This window comes from Carlito syrichta, unplaced genomic scaffold (assembly GCF_000164805.1).
Source record: "Carlito syrichta isolate Samal-C Ts95f unplaced genomic scaffold, Tarsius_syrichta-2.0.1 Scaffold153698, whole genome shotgun sequence".
NCBI classification, from domain to species: Eukaryota; Metazoa; Chordata; class Mammalia; order Primates; family Tarsiidae; genus Carlito; species Carlito syrichta.
Window position 1 is genome coordinate 71,466 of NW_007097794.1, and position 15,517 is coordinate 86,982.

At 60.8% G+C, this 15,517-nt stretch overlaps 1 protein-coding gene across 1 annotated transcript in view; it reads right to left on the minus strand.

Moving 5' to 3' along the window:
- CTIF (cap binding complex dependent translation initiation factor) overlaps positions 1-15,517 on the minus strand; it is a 114,303-nt gene that overhangs the window by 12,285 nt on the left and 86,501 nt on the right. The gene's annotated exons all lie outside the window — the stretch shown is intronic.

Below are 15,517 nucleotides of genomic sequence, written 5' to 3' on the forward strand. Positions count from 1 at the left end.
GGGGGTGGGGGGGTGGGGGGGTGCTGGAACGAGACCTGGGGGTCCACTTGCCCAGCCCCACCCCCAGGACAGTCACCCCACAGTGTGTCTGCGTGTTTGGGTAGCCGGCTCCCAGGACAGACACCAATCTTGGGAAGGCTGATGGCCGGCTGCTCTCACTCTCATCATCCGCCCAAGGGGACTTGGCTATCCCATGTGCATGTCCCCACCAGCATTATGTGCTCCAGTGTCCCGTGGACACCAGGCAAACTCCTCTCATAGGCTGCAAGACAGTCCCACACATCCTTCACTCCCCCTCCGCCGGCCAGTGACACCCCCGCCTCCGCCCAGCCCCTCGCTTCGATCTTGGGATCGGTCCAGGCCCAGCCGTGGGTGTTTCTTTTTCAAGAAGCCCCTCCGTTGACCGACGGGTCCAGAAGCCCCGAAAGTACCCTTGAGACAGCTCCAGTGCTCAGATATGCCCACTCCCGCAGGCCCAAATGCACCCAACCCAGTGACAGCAGTCACTCAGTGGGCACTGATGGATGCCCTGCCCGAGACTCTAGTTGAGTCGGAGGACCCAATACCTGCCCTCCACCACAGGTGGGCAAGGGCTGCGTCTGGGAGGGGCTTTCTTCTGTGTGACAGCCCTGCCGAGTCCAGCCTGGCAGGAAGGGAGACAGGATGTCGGAGTTCAACCCCAGAAGGAGGTGGTGGGGACTCTTCCCGAGACCACCTGCCCACCCTCGTGATGGGTCCCGACAGCTGCTGGCCTCGGCCACAACCCCCAGGTGACACTGACTGGCGCGAGAGACACCGGGCTGGTGGTAGAGGGTGCCGCCTGCGGCCCCAGCCAGCGCCTCGAGTTGTGGCAAGAGAGCAGTGGTACTGCTGGAAGGAGACAGAGCGTCTCCTCGATTTCCTAACAGGCCGTGCCGTGTGCCAGAGGTCCTGGCCAGCCTGGAGCCTAACCCACTTGTGAAACAGCCCTCTCCTCCTGGGTGAGCTCTGCAGTGCGGCCTGATGCCGGCCAGTCACCCGGCTCCTGGGGCGTCTCGCAGAGTAGGCACAAGGGCACTGCCCAGGCAGGGAGGCCAAGCTCTCTGCAGTCTCTGGGAAGCTTGTAGAGGCCACAGCTGCAGAGACCACCCTGGCTTCAGGGGAAGGGCCTCCTTGTGCCCAGAGCCCAGGGCCACAGCCCACAGGCCCCCTGCCGGCCCACGGGGCACAGAATCATCTGTGGGTGCTGACCCACCTTTCCCCGGGCCTGGGAAGAGGCTCCTTGAAAGGCTCATCATGGTGAGCCTGTGTCAGCCACATGTTCCCCCAGGTGCAGGCGTGCAGCCAGACTCCACAGGGTGTTGATGGAGAGGGCAGGGAGGACTTAAGAGGACACGCCAAGCTTGGCATTTCGAAGAAGCCCTTGCTGAAACCACATCCTTTCCCACTGGTCTCTTTGGTGGGCTACATTTAGGAATGACCCAGCCTGGGTTCCAGGCAGAGGCGCTGGTCTTCCCGGGGGGCGGTGATGGGTGGGTGGGTTTGCCGCCACACTGCAGAGGCCAGGCTGGAGGCCTGTGCTTGGGTGAGGGAGTGCAGTCGGCTCTGCCCTGGGTTTGGGCGGGAAGCAGCGACTAAGGGCAGAATGGTCAGGGAGAGTGGGGCCTGGGACAGCCCAGTTGTTCCTGTGCCGGGTGCCAGAAAAGCTGCGTGGAAGACCTAGTTGGTTATGCTGGAGCCACCGCCCCATGGGGCAGATGGGCCTGGGCTGAGCCAAAGGGGCTCCTGGGACCAGAGGCACTTTCCTCCAAGCAGCCCTTCCTGACCACCTCCCCAACCTCTGCAGCCGGAAAGTTTGTGCCTCATGGCTCAGGGCAGCGCTCTGGCTGGTTTGGGTCTGGCTGGTCTGGGTCTGGCTTCCCCCGGACCGATTTTCCTTCCCACTACCTGGTGTCCAGTTGGCCTCTCAGAAGACCGAAGGCTAGATTTGGAAGACAGCATGGCCTGCTGCTGGTGGGGGACCCTGGGAAGACCTTTGCTCCCTGCGACACAGGAACATGGAAGCATGCCGCGTGGCGGACCCTGCACCCAGCATCCCTAGGGAGTCTGAGAGGGCCACAGCTTTCTGTCCCTCCCTCCCTCCCTTGGCCCTGGCCTCGCAGATGTGTCAGCCAAGCAGGGGACACAGGTCACCTGAGCAGACCGGTGTTGGGAACAGCGGCTGTGACGTAAGGCTACCTGGACTCAGGTGTGTCGTGAACACAGCAGCAGCCTCTGTGCCTCAGTCTGCCCACCCATGACATGACCTCCTTTCAGGGGCTGCCACGAGGATTACGTGAGATAATCTGAGGAATGTTGGGAACAATGCTTGGTGCACCGTGGGCTCGGCTCAACCAAGGCGACTCTGGCCACTAAGAGGGCTGCCCACTGTGCAGGATGGAGGGGCATGGTCAGGGAGGGGATGGCACTTCCCACCTGTCGGAAGAGGAGGTTCAGGGGAGGCATCTGGGAAGAGACTTTGTAAGTACAGCTGGGGGCTGGAAGGTCACCCTTGCCAGACGGACGGGCCTGGAGTGCCCGGGGAGGCAGTGGGGTGTGGTTGAGGTCAGAGGGGCTGGTGCTGGTGGGAAAGGTGATGGGGCCCGGCCAAGCCACGGAGAGGGAGCGATGTGGCGGCCAGACCCAAGACACCCACAAGAGCTGCTGCTCACAGACCCCAGGACTGCCAGGTGGGGGCAGGGGAAGGCCAGGACAGCTCCTGGGAAGGGGAGCAGGTTTGGGGGCAGGAGGAGGGATCCTTTGGGACACCTGGAGCTGGAGGGGCTGGGGCAGCTGGGGGAGGCGTCAGGGAGCTGCACCCTGGCCTGACACACCCATGCGACCTTTGTGCCAGGATACTGGGCGATAACTGAGGCCCTTGAACCTCCCCTGACCCCCCAGGCTCCGGCTTACGACTGCTGTCTCCCGGCAGACCCCTGGACGTCTCCAAGCTTTGGTCGGATCACCACAAGAGGCCTGGGAAACAGCCTTCATGGGGAACATGATCTCGGGTGAAGGTGCCACCCAAAACTTGGTGCTGCTGGCTGAGGGAGTGGGTCACCCATGCGCAGTGAGACCAGGGGTTCACGTCCACTGGCCTGAGCCTACATGTCACCTGTATATGGCTGGTTCATGGGCACACAAGCCACCTCACGCCTCTCCCAGCCTCGCAGGGCAAGGTTGGAGAACGAGTGCCTGAGGCTTCTGGGCCTCCTGTGGTTCTGAACCCACATGGAGTGATGGTGGCAGGGACAGGCTCACCGGTGTCCCATGTGTGCAGGCCTGGAGGCGACAGTGGTGTGTCCGGGCTGGCTGGGGCAGAGCCAGCACAGAGCTCAGATTTCCCAACTCCTGCAGCCGGAGAGAAACCGGAGGCCTGGCTGGTCCCTGCCCGCATAGCTGAGGCGGGACCCGAGACTCCCCCTGCCCACAGCTCTGCCCTTGTGTGGGGAGGTGGGGGGCTGGGCCCTGAGGATGGGAGAGGTGAGGCCGGGGACTTTGAGGGTCCCTCATAACTACCTAGACATTTGGAGTTGGGCATGGGGAGCCCAAGGGCCTGCCTGATGCCCGGCCGGGGACGTGATGGTGGTGATGACAGTGGGTTTGCCCTTGTGGCTTGGTGGCCCCTGACCTCTGGTGGAGCTGGCAGGGCTCCCGTGGCACTTGAAATCAGGCTTAGGAAAAAGACGAGCTGAACATGGGGCCTAGGCCTCTCTGGGGGCTGCCGGCTGCGTTCAGAGGGGTTCCCTGATGGCCGTGTCCCCAGGAGCTGCAGGGAAGGTGACTCCACCACACTGGACTACTGGAGTGCGCCTGTGTGCCTGCTCAGGGTGGCTTTGCTGTGGAGGGGCGTGGGGGGGGGGCTGTGGGCAGATGGGTAGGCACCCAAGAGTCTGGGCAGGGCTGGGCCTGAGAGCCTTCCAGACCCTTCCTACAGCAAGTATTCCTGGACCAGGAACAGATGGGTGCCCGCCCAGTAGCCTGTGGTCGGGTGGTGGATAGATACATGCAAGCAGGTACAGTGAGGAGCACCCTGGGGTGGGAGCCTCCCTGGGCAGCGGTACAGGGGAGCCCCGAGGGTGAGAGGGGGCCAGGCTGGGTGGGGTGTATAGTGTGAGGTGACAGGAAAAACAGACACCCCAGTCTCAGCACCCCTCGATCCTCACATAACCCGTCCTCGCCCACAGACCACGCAGGGTCCACGTCCCCAGGGCCACCCGGCCCCATGGCAGAAGCAGGACTCGAATCCTCTGGGGGCCTTGGAGGGTCTCAGATCACCGAGAGACCCGGCCTAGAATGGGCCGCGGAGGAGGAGGAGCTGGTCTGCAGCTGGTTTAAACCTAGCCAGGGGCGAGGGCAGGAGCTGTGGCTGGCGGGCTACCCTGGGGAGGGACAGGAAGAGGGCAGAGGAGCATGCATTGGGGTTGGAGCTGCAGGGCTGCAGATAGACTGGATGGGGGGGTGGGAAGGTTGGTGCCTCTCGGTTACTGGCCTGGGTGGAGCCAGGTGGAGGAGGCTGGTGGAGACACAGGCGGGATCTTTGGGTCTGGAGGCCAGAAGGCACCCCGGCGGGAGCTGCATGCATGAGTCCTCTGCACAGAGAGTATTTAAAGCCTTGAGGCTGGACGCGAGCACTCAGACCGACCAAGACCTTGGTCAGGTGCAACCGATGCTTCGGGGCAGATGGGCTTTGTCTGGGGCTTTCTGTGCAGGGCTGGGCGCTAGCAGCACCTGGCCTCCTGGGAGCCCAAGGGTAGAGCCCAAAGCATCCCAGACACCTCCAGATGCCCCAGCTGAGAGCCAGTGTCTGGACGGCGGCAGCCACCTCCAGCCTTCCCCAAGTCCCGCGCAGCCCAAGAGCTGAGGTTGGTTTTCACACTGGTAAAAGGCTAAAGAAATCCCAAAGAAGAATGATATCTGGGGACATGTAAGACCAATCTGAAACTCGAATTCCAGTGTCCATGAATGCAGCTTTGTGAGAACAGCAGCTGCCACTGGTGACATCGTCAGCAGCCGCTCTTGTGCCCCAAGCGTGGATGGGAGGACAGGGCCATCTTGACCAGGACGGATTATTGGCTTGGGGCAGAAGCCAGCCAGAGGGATGGCGTGAGGTGACTATTCTTGAAAGTACCAGCCCTTGGTCAGGTGTGGTGGCTCAGCCGAGGCGAAAGGATTGCCTGAGCTCTGGGGTTCAAGACCACTCTGGGCAACTTGGTGAGACCTCGTCTCTACAATTAAAAAAAAAAAATCACAAAAACTAGCCAGGCGTGGTGGCATGAGTCTGTAGTTCCGGCTACTTGGAAGGCTGAGGCAGAAAGGATCGCCTAAGTCCAGCAGGTTGAGGCTGTGGTGACTGTGAGCATGCCACTATACTCCAGCCTGGGTGACAAAGAGTGAGACTCCAACTCAAAAAAAAAAAAGAAAGTCCAGCCCCGAAGGAAAGGGAGAGACAGGATGGGCTCTAGAGGATCACGGGTGGAAGGAAGGCCGCCCTCGGGGGCGTTTGGCGGGCTGAGGAGGGCATACTGGCAGGGGACCCACAGGGATGAGTGTGGCCCAAAAGAGAGGAGGCCTAGGGTGGAGGGTGGGAGGCGATGGGCCTGGGAGTCGGGGTGGCCAGGCAGGGCCACCGAGCTGTGGGCAGCGAGACAGAGAGTGCCAGAGAGCGGCTGCGTTGGGAGGAAAGAGATTGAATCCGGCCCCGGATGACTTAAAACCTTACTCTATTAATAATGTGTGTTTCCATGTAAGTGCCTCTTTCTTCAAGCTGTGTAACTACCTTGCAAAATCATATTAAGAAATCCCCAAGGGGGCGATTCCACATTGTCTTTTGAGAAAACTTCTTATTGAAGTGCAGCTTGTACAAAAACATGCCCCGATTCGAAGTATCTGGACGGTTTTCGCGGAGGGATAGCCTTATGTTGGCAGCCCTGGGCAGGAGACAGAACCTGAGTCCAGCTCCCTCCCTCTTCCTGGCGCCCCTATCCTGCCGGGTGTCAGAGCTTGGGCTTGTGGTCTCGAAGCTCCCGGGTGTGTAGACCTGAAGTAGATACCACGAGCCCTGGGTTCCCGAGGCCCTTGGTCATTGCAGCTCTGGGAGTTGGCCCGTCTGGCCCTCTGCCTGGGGCTTCCTGCAGCCAGAAGGCAGTGCCCAGCTCTGGGGCTCACGGCAGGATGCCGGCATCTTCAGGACTGAGGGCACGGCCGTCCAGCTGTGAGTGAGACCTCTCTAGTGTGCCCACAGCCATGCTGGTGGTAGGGAGCCCTGTCCCAAGCCCGGGACTCTGTCACGATGCATGTGCCCCAGATATGAGGCCTTTGGCTCTTGGGGCAGGGGACCTGGAGGGTCTGACCAGGGCATCTCTCCCAAGGTGCCCGTGTGCATAGGCTCATGAGTCTGCACTGGATTCCCAAGGACACCCACGAGCCCCTGGCACAAGCCATATTCACCCACCCCAGTCACCGATGGGGGTGTCTCAGCCAGCAACAGTGACGCCTCCACAGGCCACCAGCACAGCACGATCTCGCCTTGCTAGGTCGATAAGGTAGCCTCTCCCGTGGCTTTTCAGGCTGTGGCCGGGTGGGCTGGGTGGCCCGACGGCCCAGGCACACGCTGGGGTGGCCAGTGAAGACACCATGCATGTTCTCTGCCATGGGCCTGGCGCTGGGCTTTTGCTCTCTAGCCCCAGAACCTGCCCACATCGGACCCCAGCTGGTGCCAAGAGTGTGGGGTCAGACACTGGGACGTTCAGCTGCCCAACCCTGCTACCCATTCTCCCGCTCACCAAGGGGGCCATCAGCGTCCTGAAGCTGCTGGGGAGTCTCTGAGCTGGGTGAGCGGGGCAGCTGAGGCACGAGGATGTCTTGGGGCACGACACCTCCACACGGGATGGCTCATGGCAGCCCTTGTCTGTGTCTCGCCAGAGCCTTGGGTCTATGCCTCAGGTGGCCAGAGAGGGAAGCCACTCACTCTGCATCCCGGACAGAAAGCCACCGCTTCACGGGACAGAGCACGGCGCCTGGGCCCTCAGCTTGCCATGTGTAGGACGGGGTGGAGGCCAGACTCCCTGGGTGCACTCAGTGTGGCCCTCCTAGCGATGGCACCAGCTGTACCCAGGAAACTCCAAGGGTGACCCAAACTCCCTCTGCATGCGTCAGAAGCCTAGGGGCCAGAGCTTCCTATTCAGGCCAAATGCTGCCACGCCCTGCTTTCACAGCCACGAGCGGAGGACGGGTTTTACGTTTTAAAAGTTGTGGAGAAAATCAAGAGAAGACGCTTTTGTGGCAAAGTCTGTGAAATTCAAATCTCAGTGCCCATAAATAAGACTGGCTGGCACAGCCACACGCTCAAGCAGTTTCCACGCAGCCTCTGCGGGGAGGTACGGCCCCATCACGGCTCGCGGCTCCGAGACACAGCACGGGGATGTGGTTAAACTCGACTCTGCCTCTTGGCCGGCAAAAATGAAAATATTTACTATCTGGCCCTTTATTCACAAAGTCTGCTGACCTCAATCTACAGAGAGAAGGGAAGGGGAGGGAGAGGGAGAGGGAGGGGAAAGGGGGAAGAGAAGGGGAGGAGGGGGGAAGAGGGAGGGCAGGGAGGGGAGAGCAGGGAGGGCGGCTCCTGCTAGGGTTGGGATCTGTCTGGGAAACGCGAGCAGCTGTCAGGGCCCTTGGCACCCACAGGCACCCTGCAGACCACCAGAGCCAGGCTCCAGGAGCTCCACGTAGGCTCTAATGCACGCGGGTGTTTCCTGGAAGAGGGTCCTTGTGGGGTGACATTGCATGCCACCCCTCTGTCCTAGGAGAGGAGAATCTGGCAGCACCAGACTCCCTGGGAAAGTCTGAGTGGCCGAAGGGGCAGAGCTTTAGAAAGAGGAGATGGACTGAGGAAGAGGGCCTCTTTCCTGGGGGGCGGGACCCAGCCCCACCCTCTGTGTCCTGCTTCTCACATCAGTGACGGGCAGCCGAGGACTGTGGCCCACAGGGCCACCCTTATCTGTGGGCTCTGAGATACCTACCCGGCCAACCTGTGACCTCTGGGAAGCCTCAGCCAGTCCCGGGGCTGTAGGCCTTTCCCCAGAGCCCACCCGTCTATTACTTCCCAGCCAGCCCCTCCCCGCCGCTCTCCGTCTCAGCCAGCAGGCCACCACGGTGCGGCCACAGTTGCTTCCGAGACTTCCGTGGCCTGCGTCCAAGCCTGGGGCAGCCTCGCCACTCCCCTGCCCAGACCACATCCTCTCTGCCCTTCCCACCCCAACTCACCCCTGACGAGGGCTCCAAACCAGCGTAGCTTGGGCCCAGTCCCAACCGAAGCGTGGCTGTGTTGCTCCCAGCACCCAGATGATCTGCACCCAGATCAGCCTCGGGGGTGTGGTGGGGGCTGGGGAGTTGACCGGCCTTGCCGCCCCCCACACTCTGTCCTCTTCCCTCACGCAGCCGCCACCCTGCCGTCCCTTCTCCTCCCCCTTTTCCTCTACTTTTCTCCCCTTTCTCCACTTGGGTCTGTAGCCGTCGGGCAGTCCCCCTCATGCTGACTGTGGGGGTGCTTGGCACCCTCGGCTCCCTGTTGCTGGGTGCCTGTGGCTGGGTAGAAGCGCCCTTGAGATGCCGGGGACCCCAAGACTCCAGGGGCTCAGAGCATGCCTGAGGCTACATCTCACCCCCATGCCTGGGCACAGCCCCCTCACACAAGTTACCCTGCATCCCCCTGCCGACTCCTCCCTGACCTAGCTCCCCTGGGCTCTCAAGTTCTTTGCCAACAGCCTGCCGGGAAGCCCCACTGGGAGGCATGAGAGGGCGCCCTGCACAGCTCTAATCCTGGCGGCCTGGACTGGCGCACGGCGTGAGGATGTCTCACATGCAACTCCAGCAAGGTACGATCCTGTCCCCCATGCCCACCACTGGACAGTTTAGAAAAGCCCGCCCACCCCCAGTGGGAGTTGCCCACCTCCAGCACTGCACACAGCAATCCAGGCCCGCCTGAGGGCCAGACGGTAATTACCCAGTCAGGCTATTTTTCACAATTACAAGGCTCGGAGCGGGAGGCAGAAGGAAGGAGGAGGATCATGCGGGGATGGGGAGCCAGCAGGGGCTGGGGCGCCCCACCCAGGGCACAGTCGGCCCACTGCCCTGGAGCCAGGCAAGGCCTAGGAGGAGGGAGTTGAGATCCTCAGAGGGAGCTGAGACCCTGGGAGGAGTTGAGAGCCCAGGAGGGTGCTGAGACTCCCCTGGAGAAGCTGAGACCCCCTGAGATCCAGGAGGGAGCTGAGGCCCTGGGAGGAGCTGAGGTCCCAGGAGGGTGCTGAGACCCTGGAAGGGACTGAGAACTGCCCCCCCCCCCGGGAGGAGCTGAGAACTCTTGAGACTAGCTGAGATCCCCCGGGAGGAGCTGAGACCCCAGGAGGAGCTGAGATCCCAAGAGGGAGCTAAGACCCCCCCAGGGAGGAACTGAGACCCCTTGGGAGGAGCTGAGACCCTGGTAGGAGCTGAGAACCTCCCCAGAGGAGCTGAGACCACAGAAGGGAGCTGAGACCCTGGGAGGAGCTCAGAACACATCTCCAGAAGGAACTGAGACATCCCCTGGAGGAACTGAGACCCTGGGAGGAAGCTGAGACCCTAGGAGGAGCTGAGTCCCCAGGAAGGATCTGAGACCCCAGGAGGAGCTGAGACCATGTGAGGAGCTGAGACTGTGGGAGGAGCTGAGACCCCAGGAGGAGCTGAGACCCCAGGAAGGAGCTGAGATCCTGGGAGGAGCTGAGACCCTGGGAGGGAACTGAGACCCTGGGAAGAGATAAGATCCCCCCCCCCCCGTAGGGAGCTGAGACTCCCCCAGGGAGTTAAGACCCCCTGATAGGGAGCTCAGATCCCTGGAGGGGGTGGGACAGGGGCTCACAGGGCTGGCCATGCAGTCTCACTTTCAAAAGACGCCAAGTAGTTGGTGTCTGAGAAGCAAACGGCTCCCACGCCCTTGCAAGCCAGTGCGCTCTGCCGAGCACAGGCCTGCAGATCCGTTTTAGAGAAACGCCCTGTGCTTCACCCAGCACCTCCTAGAGAGGACCGGAGAGACGCCCACCTGCAGCCAACCGGGCTGGGCCTGGCAGTTCCCAGGCCTGAGCCATCTCTACCGGCCTGGCGTGGAGACCGGCTCCAGGGCCAGCGAGGCTGGTATTTTTATAACCCCAGGCTCCCTATCAGATCCGGCGTCACCATGGCTGCTGCGGAACAGGCCTCACATTTCACATTTCAGCTGAGAGTCTGGCTACGGAGCAGAGTGGGGTGGGGTGAGGTGGCTGGGAGGGAGACTGGAGGCCTACTGGAGGCCGAGGATCGGCAGCCCCAGAAAGGCCGCCCACCATGCTGGTGAGTGTGTCCGGGACAGCGTCTGGGCAGGCCGGCGTCACCCTGCGAGTGACTTCCTGCGTGTGCAGAGGTGGCAGGGGCTCTGGAGGGACAGAAGCCGGGAGTTATGTTGGCGGCTGCGGGAGCCAGGCTGGGCTGGTATTGGCAGCAGAGCTGTGCTCTGTAGGGACTCCCCGCTAAGCCAGGGCCGGGCTGGGGACCTGCCACGGGAAGGCCACATTCCCAGAGGAACATTCCAGGTGACTCGTGCCCGAGACTGGGCTGAAATACGGCTTGGGAGGAAGTTTCCCCTGGCTTCACGCTCCTGCCAGCCCTGCGCACCACGTGAGGCTCTCCCCTTGACTGTTGCAGCAGGGGCGCGGAAGGCAGTGGGGGTGGGCCTCTGCTAGGCACCCTTGGAAGCCGGGATGTTCTGGCCAAGGACGCTCCAGAGGTGGGTGACTTTGTCATTTCAGCACATTTCCAGCAAGACGTGCGACTAGGAGATCTTTCAGCTCAATAAGGAGTGGCATTCTTCTCATTGCTTGCTGAGTGAATAAACAAACCCTCCTTCGCGCCCTTCATGGCACTGCCCTTCACACAGCTCGCCCGCTAGGCCTCTCTTCACCTCTGGCTGGAGGCATCCCTCCCCACTGCCTGTCTGCGGCCACCTGCCCCTACGACCCAGCTCCCCCAGCGTTGTCCCCAGTGGCTGCCCACCTGCTCCCAACCTGCACGTCATGGCTGCTGCATTTCTGTGGACAGGGTTGCCGGGTGGGCTGCAAGCCCCTTGCCAAATGGTCTCCATAGACGCGCCTCCTTCTGGTGCCACTAGGAAACCTTGCTGTCCAGGAAGAGGGTGGCGTTGGCCCAAACTGCTGGGCATCAAATGGGGAGCAGAGTGTGGCTGGGCTGCAGGACAGACGGGGCCAAGCCTGGAGGTGGCGGTGAAGAGCCGAGATGACTCAAAAGCCACTGAGAAGGGGTCATGAGGGTGACAGTCGTGCGGCGAGGGCGCACCTGGAGAGCAGACCCAACAGCCCTCATGGACACTGTGCCCGAGGATGCCACGGTGGGTGTGAGGCCATTGGCGGAATCACAGACAGAGCCGTGTGCCTGGCGGGGATGCAGGTACTCCTGGGGCCTCTGAGCCAGGGAGGAGGCGGGACCGACCTCCTGGGAGTTTCACGGTTCCTCTCTGGAGCAACACCCAGGAAAGTCGTGCCACAGCAACTCGTGATGACAGTCACCATGGGGCTGCTGGCGCAACGTGCTTCCCAGGATGGCGTGCTGTTTCAAGTTTGAGGGCCACCCCATAGGGTGAGCACTATTCCACGGCTCAGACAAGAAAACAGGCTTGCCATGATGGAGGTCTTCAGTTTCAGCCTCACAGCCGGGGTGGCACAGCTGGACTCGCAATGGGGCCTCTGGCTCCTGTGGTTGGGCCCTCCCACAGCACGTCCAGCAGTGACAGCCACTTCCTGGAGGCCCCCGAGATGCACTGCCTGTGTCACCTAGCCTCGGCTGCAGGCGGGGACCACTGGAGAGCCCACACCTCCCTGACCCATCCCCAGAAGGCATGGCGACTCGGCTGAAGGAGGGTCCGAGGAGGTGCAGTTCTGGAAGTTTCCCCAGGCGTGGGCTTAGGGCCACTTCCCACGCTCCAGCCAGCAGGTCTCTGCTCGGAGTCTGTGGCTGCCCAGCATGGCCTGTCCCTGCTGCTCTGGCCCTGGCACCTGGTCCTGGCCCCGGAGCCTGGGGGAGAGGAGGTCCCTACCCACATCGACCCAGCACCCCCCAGGTCAGACTCCCAGAGCGAAAATGAGGCAGTGATGGCACGCACTTCAGGCCACAGCTCCCAGGGCTCCACTGTGGCAGGAGAAAGGTCCTCTCCTGGTTTGCTGCCGCCCATGCCCAACCCTGTCGTCGGTCTCCTGGACACCCTCGGAGACGCCCCTCAGGGCACCCGTCCTTGCCCTGCGCTTCCAAGAGCAGGAGGGGTAGGCGGGACTTCTGAGACCTGGGGGAGAAGGAAGCCAGTGGGGGGATGTCAGTGAGGCTGGGAAGTGGCCACGGGGGCAAGGGCTCCTGGGAGAGGCACCCTGTCCTCCCTCCTCCACCCTGACCTTCCTCTGCTGTGGCTGCCAGCTCTGGAGAGGCCAGGGGTGGAGGTGTGGGGAGAGGGATGGGTGGGGAGCCGGAAGGCGGGTGCCAGGAGGGAGGGGGCAAGGGAGGGCGGGACAAAGGGCAGGAGCTTGGCTGAAATCCCCGCCAGAGGAATCTCAGCGAAAACTTGAAGTAAGGCCCAGAGGGCTTCACGGCACCGAGAGCCCTGCATGGCGCCCCTGGGCCCAGAGCGAAAGAGGTGCTGAGGAGGGGAGAGCGTGTGGGAGAGGCCCGGGCTGCCCAGCTGGGCTGTAGGTGGCAGGTGGCTTGGAGGAGCAGGAGACATGGGGAAGTCACCGCACCTAGCGGGCTGAGGCACGGCTGGGAAGGGACGCAGGCGACCTAATCTCCGCTTGGGCTCCACACCTTCTCGGTGAAGTCTTGCCCCAGGGCTTCATTCCCGCCCCCTCATGTGCTGGGGTTGTTTTCCTCATTTTCTTTTCAGAGAGTTCCTTATTGGTGTCCAGAAAGCAATGGACTTTTGTGTGTTGATTTTGCATCCAGCAAGGTTACTGAACCTGAGTCTTGTTCCTAACAAGGCTTTTGGGTGGGGCCTCCAGGGTTTTCTATATAGGATCATGTCATCTGACACAGAGGCAATTCTGCACCTTCTTTCTGAGTTGGGTGTTCCTGGCTCCTGCCTCACCGCCCTGGCTAGGCTGCTGGTGCTGTGTCCCCAGGAGCACTGAGGGAGTCCTGTCTTGCTCCTGATCTTGGACCGGCAGATGTGAGGCTCTGGAGATCTCCACATGACTAAAAGTGGTTTGCAGATCCAATGCCACCCCTATCAAAATCCCAACAGCAATATTTTTACAGAGGTGTTGAAGACAACTCTAAAACTTGCACGGAACCACACAAGAGCCCAGATAGCTGAAACAATCTGGAGCGAAGGAAAGCAAGACTGGAGGCGTCACACTTCCCAATTTTAATGTACATCACAAAGCTGCAGCAACCAAAGCAGCATGGCGATGGCAAGGAGACAGACACACAGACCAATGGAACACAAGAGAGCCTAGAACACACCCACGGTTTGTGGCCAGCCTCTCTTCGACAAGCGTGCCGAGAACAATCAGTGAGGGCGGGACCGTTTCCTCAATACACGCTGTTGGCAAGGCTGGGTATCCACACAGAGAGAGTGAGGTGAGACCCTGTGTCTCATGCCGTACACAAATCAACTCAACGTGGGCTGCAGACATGTAGGTAAGGCCACTGTAGAACGACTAGAAGGAAACACAAGGGTGGCGCTTCTTGACATGGGCCTGCGCGGTGACTTTTTGGATATGACCCAAAAAGCGCAGGCAGAGAAAGCTAAAGCAGATGAGGGGGATGCACCAACTGAGGCTTCTGCACAGAAGGGGACTGAGGAGCTCGCAGGGAGGGGATGGGGGGCTGGGTGTGGAGGGGGAAGCGGTTCCAGGCTCCACATCAAACAAGGGGCTGACAGCCCGAATGCATGAGGCGCTCTGACAACCAACAGCAAAACACTAAAAACCCGGTTAAAAAACAGGCCAAGGGCGTGGCTGTGTCCTTCTCCGAGAAGACACACACAGAGGCCAGCAGGGGCTCAGCATCGCTGTCCCTAGGAAGCTGCGAACCAAAGCCACAGGAGATGCCACTGGACACCCGCCGGGGTGGCTGTGACCCAAACAGCAAAGGACGGCCGTGTTGGCGAAGACGCGGCTGAACTGCAGCCCCTGCACGTTGCTGGGGGGATGCAGGATGGCACGTCGGCAGTAGACACTGGCACAGAGTTGCTTTACAGGCGAGAGCCTGCAGTCCCACTTCTGGGCATCTGTCTAGAACTGATGCCAGGGTCTTGGAGAGACGCCCACACCCACGTCCCCTGTGTGCCAGGTGCAGCGAGCCAGAATGTCACACCAGATGTCCACCCACAGACAGAGAGACTGCAAGACAGGGGCCAAGAGAGGCTGGTTATGGGGACGCATGCAGTCAGACAGTAGAAGCACGCGCCAGAGTTCAAGGACGGGCTGGGCGACTGTGGCCCACAACGATGTGCTGTTCGTTTCACAGCAGGTGGAGAGGATGGGTGTGTTCCAACACATGGGAAGAACGCATACTCGTTGCAATGGACACCCCAGATGCCCCAACTCGATGATTATACATTCTATGCATGAGCCCTACAAATAGGCACAGATATCACGTATCAGTGAAAAAGGATTGCCTGTGATACACACACACACTGGAATATTATTCAGCCTCAAAGAAGGAGCTCGTAATATCTAACATGGGTGAACTTTGGGGATGTGATACCAAGTGGAATAAGCCAGTCGCAGAAGCACGAACACCGCCTAACCACACTTACACATTAACATGAGATAAGTGCAACCATCTCAGACTCAAGGAAGCAAAGAATAGGAGAGCGGTGGCCAAGGCGGAGGGACAGAGGGACAGGGTGTCTCGTCGCAGGGGATGTCAGGGCCACGCAATGAGTGAGTTCAGGTCTGCCTGCAGCGGGGTCCCTGAAGACAGTGCCATGCTGCATGCCCACAAATCCACCAGGGGAGCGGGTCTCACATCAAGTGTTCTTACCACAGGGAGATGGAAAACAGAAAGTTAGAAGTATAGAAAAGGGAGAAGCTCAGGCTGGGGCTTCCAATCCACCGCCATCCGTGACCTGGGCGCTGAGTGGCGGGGCAGCGTCAGAACTAGGCAAGTTCACGAAAACCGGGAAGGGTGTACTGGTCCTGGCCAGATGCTCTTCGGGACGCAAAGCCGTCACTGTGAAGAACATTGATGATGGTGCCTCAGACAGCCCCTGCTGCCGTGCTCGGGCGGCTGGAATTGACCACCATCCCACAAAGTGACAGCTGCCATGGGCAAGAAGATTGCCAAGATGTCGAAGATCAAGTCTTTCATGAAAGCTTACAGCTCCAGTCACCTCATGCCCACAAGGTGCTCTGTGGAAATCCCCTTGGACAAAATCGTTGTAGACAAGGATGTCTTCAGAGACCTTACTCTTAAACGCAAGGCC